We start from the raw sequence: 6,756 nt of genomic DNA, 5'->3' as shown, positions 1-6,756 counted from the left end.
AGAAAAACAACACTGCATCCCTTGGTAGCCACGTACTCCTATGGCTGCAGTGTGCAGGGCCATCTTAAGCATATCTGACACTGTGGTGCAAAGATCCCTCCGACGCCCCCCGTTTCCCAGACCGCCCTGGCACAATGCGCCAGTAAGCCCAATAGGAAAGACAGCTCTGGCAGCGAGTGATTCCCCCTCCAACCGTGCTGTCTTGAGGGACACGAAATCTGCAGTGCTCATTTCTCCTCAAGATTTCTGCTCCGTCAAGGCTGGCAAAGTGCCCTTGAATTTCAAATCGAAGCTCAACTCATCTTAGGGAAGGTCAGAATGTGTGTGTGCTTGAAGCAGAGACTGGCATGTTAGTTTGCTTCCTCTAGGAAAAAATGTCCATAAATCATGTGGCTGTCACATCAAGATAAATGGAACAAGGGTAGGGTCTTGAGGATCGTAGCCTTTATGTGGGAGACAGATTCCTGGACTTTCAGCAGATGCATGAAGGATTGTCCAGAGCAGACAGATACCTGCCTTCCTACAAAGGGGGAGAATGTGAGCACAGATCTGTTGCTTTGTCCCCTTCACTGCTCTGACACCTTTTTCTGGAGAATAACAGGCCTGCCAGGATTTGTTTCTTAGAGATTTTCCTGCTTCGCTGCCCCACTGCACAGCTGTATCTCTCTAACCCTCTGAGAAGGTGGGTAAGCAAGTTCATTTCTTAGCTCTTCTACTCCTGCTAGCTGGTGAATAATGAGATCCAAAAAGCACTTAGGCAAAGCAGTTCGAGTTTCTGTCTATCATCAAATGAGCCTCAAAAGCTGGGGGTTTTTTGTGTGTGTCGTTGTTGTTGTTTTGGTGATGTTCACATTTTAGGGCCAACCTACATGTCATGATAAAGATGCTTTTACAAAAGTGAGCTTCATTGGACTGTTTTTATTTTTAAGGAAGCAGCTGTGTGAAGTTCTGATCCAGGGACTCAGCTACACTCAGTCAGTTGTATCGTTGTAACTCCGTTGTAAAGATGCAACTCCAGATGGGGCTGTAGAGCACAAAATTTGTTTGTGCAATTTTACATAGGGTTGTTTTTTCCTTTTGTTATAACAATCTAATTTATGACTTCTTTATAGTTTTCCCCTCCCATGTGTAGATCCTGCCCAGGTCACAACTGTGATACAGATTGTGGCCTTCCACGAGTTTTTCACCAAATATCCCACCCTTTGGTTGGGTGTCTGAAGGTGCTGTCAGGTGCTGAAGGCAGGATTTAGGGCAATAAGGTGGAACAAGGCCCCGCATGCCTTCTCCTTCAAATTTTGTTAAGTTGTTGTTTAAATTGCTGTTGAACGGCAGGTAATAACAACTAATAACATTTGTTGTGATTAATAAAAAGTGAGATTAATTAAAGATTCTTTAAAAGCATTACTGAGTTCATAATATCATTGTGTGTGTGTGTCATTGTGTAGTTTCTCAGTTAATGGAGCCTAGAATTACAACAATTAGCCTGTGAACATCCCTATTTTTTTGAGGTAATAAAGGGGAACTCCATACTTGTAAATGTGGGGAATGTATGCATTTTGTGCATATTTATTAGCTGGAGAACTGTCTTGCAAAATTCTGAAAAGTGTGAATTTCACAGGATAGCCAAGTTATGGTTCACTTACTGTTTCGTAAAGTGCAAATTAGGTAACATTACATTTAAATATGAACTGAACTGAATTGTCTCCATCCAAGTGGATGTTGATTTTTTTTTCCTTATTCAATTTGGTTATACACATGAATAATATAACTTATACCTGGTCTCGTTGCTCTGGAACTGAGATGTGATGTTGGAGCAGCAGTTAGCAATTCAGTGTGGCACCACAGCACCATGCGAGTGATATTTCAGGGCACAGACCGGTGGGCAGCATTGGGGCTGAGTGTGGCCCCATAGTGCAGAATCCTAAGCATCAGAGGAGTACTTCTCATCCTCTAGCACCAGTGCATAGCAGTATTTGCAGAAGGAAGGCTGGAGCTTAGAAAAGACGAGTCAGTGCTGGAAAATTCTTCACCATATGCAGCATTCTAAATGTTATCATCCAAGACCACAGAATAGATTTCCCTATTTTATTGTTGTAATTTCTTTTTACTTGTTTTACCTTTCAATCATAAAAAACAAAATGCTTATGCAGTGAGGGGGCAAAGTATTTGATCTCCTGCTAAATTTGCCCGTTTGCCCTCTGACGGAGAAATGTCCAGTCCATAATTTTAATGGTAGGTTTATTGTAGCTGTGAGAGACAGAATAACAACAGGAAAACCCCCAGAAACCCAGAAGACAGAAGTCAGAGATTGGTTGAAGTTACTTAAAATGGAGGGGGGGGGAATCCCCTAATATCATAAATAGATTGTGGACTCTACCAAACTTTGGGCATCCACTTCCCTCTCTTTTAATGGGGCTGTGGATGGGATAAATTTCATTTCTTTTGAAACAAAAAAGTTTTGAAACAAAAAGTTTTCAATTTCCACAGCAAGTTAAGATTATATCTTAACTTAAAACACCCAATATTTCATCTGGTTCCATACTTGGTTACTTTTCAATTCTGCATTGACAAAAAACAAAAACAAAAAAATCTTCTTTGTTTCTTAACCTAACAGGACATTCTATGGGAGGAACATTTCACAGAATTCTGAAAAGGAACGTGTCAATTCAACTATCACAATGGATAATATTTCATTCCTATTTAAACAAAGATCCTATGTTTCCCCAGCGCAGGCTCAAATGGATCAAAGAGAAAAGTTATCTACTTATCTTGTTTATTTGCAAAAATGGAAGGTGGTGGGGAGGGGGACAGGAAGGAAACCAGAATTTTTCTAATGGTCCATTTGGTGCCATTGTTAGCATTCTCCCCCATCTAGATGCCCTCATCACCAGGAAGGATATAGGGCTTGTCTCAGTGCTTATCTCAAAGTCCTATGGCAGGAAGAATGACCCTCTGTAAAGAAAAATGCTTGGCCAGCATCTTTTTACCTTCTATGGCCTTTAGCCCAGGCCTAGAGCATCGCTATGGCTTCCTGAAAGCATACTCTGGCTTGCACAATGCATTTGTTATATTGGTTCTTTTATTTCTGTACAGCACCTCAGAACCCATCAAACAAGTCGAAAAAGTACAGTGGTACCTTGCTTCTTAAACTTAATCCATTCCAAAACCAAAGCGTTCCAAAACCAAGGTGCGCTTTCCCATAGAAAGTAATGCAAAATGGATTAATCCGTTCCAGACTTTTAAAAACAACCCCTAAAACAGCAATTTAACATGAATTTTACTATCTAACGGGACCACTGTTCCATAACTTGAAAGCGATAAGCAATGTACTGCAGTCACACAATCAATCAGTCAGTAGCTGAACTGGGCTCCATACAGTCACAAAAACAAAACAAAAAAGCTGCAAAAACAAAAGCACAAAATAAATAGACAGACCTCAGTGTAACACTCAAAACGGCAGTGTGGCACTCAAATCGGAAGCTTAACACTCCAAATGGAGCACATTCGGCTTCCGAAAAAAGTTCGCAAACTGGAACACTTACTTCCGGGTTTGCAGTGTTTGGGTTCCAAGTTGTTTGAGTACCAAGGCATTTGAGAACCAAGGTACCACTCTACACAGTTAACAGTAGCTTTCCCCCAAATGGCCAGCACCAGCACATAAAAGGGATGTGGTTCTGCGCAGGAGTTTTAGCCCATTTCTACCAGGAATTGAATGGGAGTTGTGTTTTAACCCTGCGTGTGTAAGAAAGGGCTCATATTCAACACTTCCATTTCTCCAGGGAAACCGGGTCTTTATTGCTGAATCGGAGCAAACATCAACCAGGTTTTCTGCTGATTGACAGTTGCTCCGTGTCCTGAACCCCTGGACTACCTCTCAGCAAATCAGTATGGCAAGTGCAAAGTCCAAAGTCCAGGGCTCAAGCCACACAAGCGAAGTCCAAAGATCAGGAAACACAACCCAAGGCCAATCCAAGTGGTGCCCCGCAAGACGAATGCCTCGCAAGACGGAAAACTCGCTAGACGAAAGAGTTTTCCGTTTTGGAGGTGCTTCGCAAAACGAATCTCCTATGGGCTTGCTTCGCAAGACGACAATGTCTTGCGAGTTCCTGCGGGGTTTTTCCCCCTTTCCCCCCTTTGTCTAAGCCGCTAAGCTGCTTATCAGCTGATCCGATAAGCCGATAAGCCGCTAAAAGCCACTAATAGCGCTAATAGCGCTAATCCATCAATGGGCTTGCTTCGCAAGACGAAAAAACCGCTAGACGAAGAGAATCACAGAAGGGATTCTTTTCGTCTTGCGAGGCACCACTGTAGCCAAGTCTGAAGTCCAGCAATCAGAATACAGTCCAAAGTCAATACTGAAGCACAGTCCCATAGGGACGAGAGATACCCAAAAACGTTGAGTAGGCTGCACAAATGTAGAGAATTTTCTTCCTCAAAAACGTTTTGACAGAACCAGAGGCCTCTTCACTGAGGACCTCCTCTTAAATGCTAGGCTGGTGCGTTGAAGTTGCTCAGCAACTGGGAGAGACCCAAAGGGAATGGGCTGCTTTTGCCAGGCTTTTCTTCAAGCATGTTTGCTCTACTCCCTTTTCCTCATAAGGTAAAGGACTCCTGGATGGTTAAGTCCAGTCAAAGGAGACTATGGGGTGCAGCACTCATCTCGCTTCAGGCTGAGGGAGCCGGCGTTTGTCTGCAGACAGCTTTCTGGGTCATGTGCCCAGCATGACTAACCCGCTCCTGTCACAACGGGATACTGTGATGGAAGCCACGGAAACGCCATTTAGCTTCCCACCACAGCGGTACCTATTTATCTACTTTCACTGGTTCAACGAAGTCTTCTTTAGAGTAGACCCATTGAGATTTGGGTCAACTCAGAGTAGCACTAAACTTGAGTACAACTCATGACCTCTTAATTAATAAAACAAATCAACTGATTTACAGGAAATAGTTTTCACACACACCCACGAGGTCTTCCAAATGTTTTCCCACTATTGTTTGTAATGCACATATAAACACGCTCTGAAAAGACAATGTCTTATTCAAAACAAGCCTTTTGAAGGTTAGATGGGGTGCTTGGATTGTGGCTTGTGTCCAATTTAGGGTTAAGTAAGCCTCTCGTGTGTGTGTGTGTGTGGCAATTGTGCAAGCGGAAATCCTTGTGCTGATAGGACAAGAGAGTTGGATACCAACCTATTTGAATGCTGCCACGTGTGTGAGAGAGGACAGAAAGACAAATGAGGAAGACAGAAAGACACACAGACGTTGTGACTTTATGTGCCTCTCCCCCAACCAATGATATTTTATGCATAATTCCATAGTGACCAATGTGCCATTTGTAAGCTTCCTCACATAATGTTTTGTGTTTTAGCGAATATTATTGAACTCTAATTAACATTAAACTATGTTAACTGCCTTGATCTTCCTTACAGAAATAGTCAAGAAGTATGTCACCTGTAGTTAAAATGCTTTCTTGTTAGTCTGCTTTAAAATCTGCGACCTGTTCCCACCCTTCTCCAAATGTATGGCAATGTACATAAATAACTAATGTTTCATGGACAAGTGTCAAATTTACGGCAATGTTTATTGGAAACTGGGGGAAAGGTTTTTCCGGCAAATGGCTTGTGACCAATGTAACATGACCAATGTACCACATGAAAATTCATTAATAGATGTCCACCAATAAATACCTCCCAAGCAAGACCCTATACTGTGCATTCGCAAGTTGCTGCTCAGCATCAAGTTTATGTGGGAAGCCATAAGGCGCTAACTAGGCTTTGGGAAGGAGGTGGGAGAAGACTCTGGGACCTTGCCAGAGCCCTCTTGCCTCCTTCTCAAAACCCAGCACCTCACTTACCTGGGTTTGGAAAGGCAGCGTGAGGGCCTTGGGGGGGACATCAAATGACAAGTACCACCCCAAAAGGCATTGAGGGCAGCTTATTGGACCACGCTGTCCCAGATTATGTCAGCAGCAAGGCAGGTACAGGGTTCAATAATTGCTTCTACTGTATAACGCTGTCCACCTACTCTTGGGGTTTGAACTTTCTTCCGTACCTTGAGTGGGCATTACTCATACTTGCAGGTGGCTCTGGAGAGTCATGTGATGAAAGTCCTTCTGCCTGTGGCTCTTGTGCCATTTTCTTTCTTTCTCTGGCTATTGGGTGGCCTTCCTGGGGTGTCCAAATTGGCCATGGTTTCATTCATCTTAGCGTCTTCCTTTATCTCGTCTCTTGTTTCAGCAAGTTTGCTTTAGTGACCACCCACTTTCTATTGACACACCATACAACCTGGACCATCCTAAAGTCTCTGCAACCATTCCAGGGTGGCCATTTCCCATCTTGGCTTTGCGCCATTGTGTTTGAATTTCTGGGTCCATAGTATTTTGGCTCTTTCATCCTAGTGGGATTTCTGTTTTAATTTTCCATTGTTCCAGCTTTGTTTTACTTGGCGGTGATCTCTTGCTCTTGGCTTCAGGATGGAGTTCACAGCAGGTACCTGGATTTCAGCCTTTTGCTCATAAGGATCATGATTCCATGGGTGCGTTGCAGTAGTTCAGTTGCAGATTTGCAGCTTGTGGGTGTGGTAGTCCCTCGCGACTGTTTTGATCCTGCCTAAAGCCATTTCTGTAACTCATCGTGTTGCCAGGATACTTTCTAATCATGTGGAACCTTACTCCAGAACAACAAAAAATGGATTAGCTGTTGGCTATCAAGTGAATTGTGTTAAGAGGATTCTGAGTGATATGGAGTAAAATGTTGG

At 43.2% G+C, this 6,756-nt stretch overlaps 1 protein-coding gene across 2 annotated transcripts in view; it reads left to right on the top strand.

Moving 5' to 3' along the window:
* The first annotated feature begins 346 nt into the window (after window positions 1–346).
* The window catches only part of LOC309535066 (calcium-activated chloride channel regulator 1-like), a 32,782-nt gene continuing 26,372 nt past the window's right edge, over window positions 347–6,756 (top strand). For both annotated transcript variants that reach the window (XM_082227804.1, XM_082227803.1), the window contains exon 1: window positions 347–682. The gene's annotated coding sequence lies outside the window, so the exon portion shown is untranslated. The remainder of the gene's footprint in view (window positions 683–6,756) is intronic.

This window comes from Podarcis vaucheri (genome assembly GCF_965113315.1).
Source record: "Podarcis vaucheri genome assembly, chromosome: 6".
In the NCBI taxonomy this organism is placed as follows: Eukaryota; Metazoa; Chordata; class Lepidosauria; order Squamata; family Lacertidae; genus Podarcis; species Podarcis vaucheri.
Note: the sequence above shows the minus strand (reverse complement) of the source record. Positions and strands in the feature narration are given on the sequence as shown.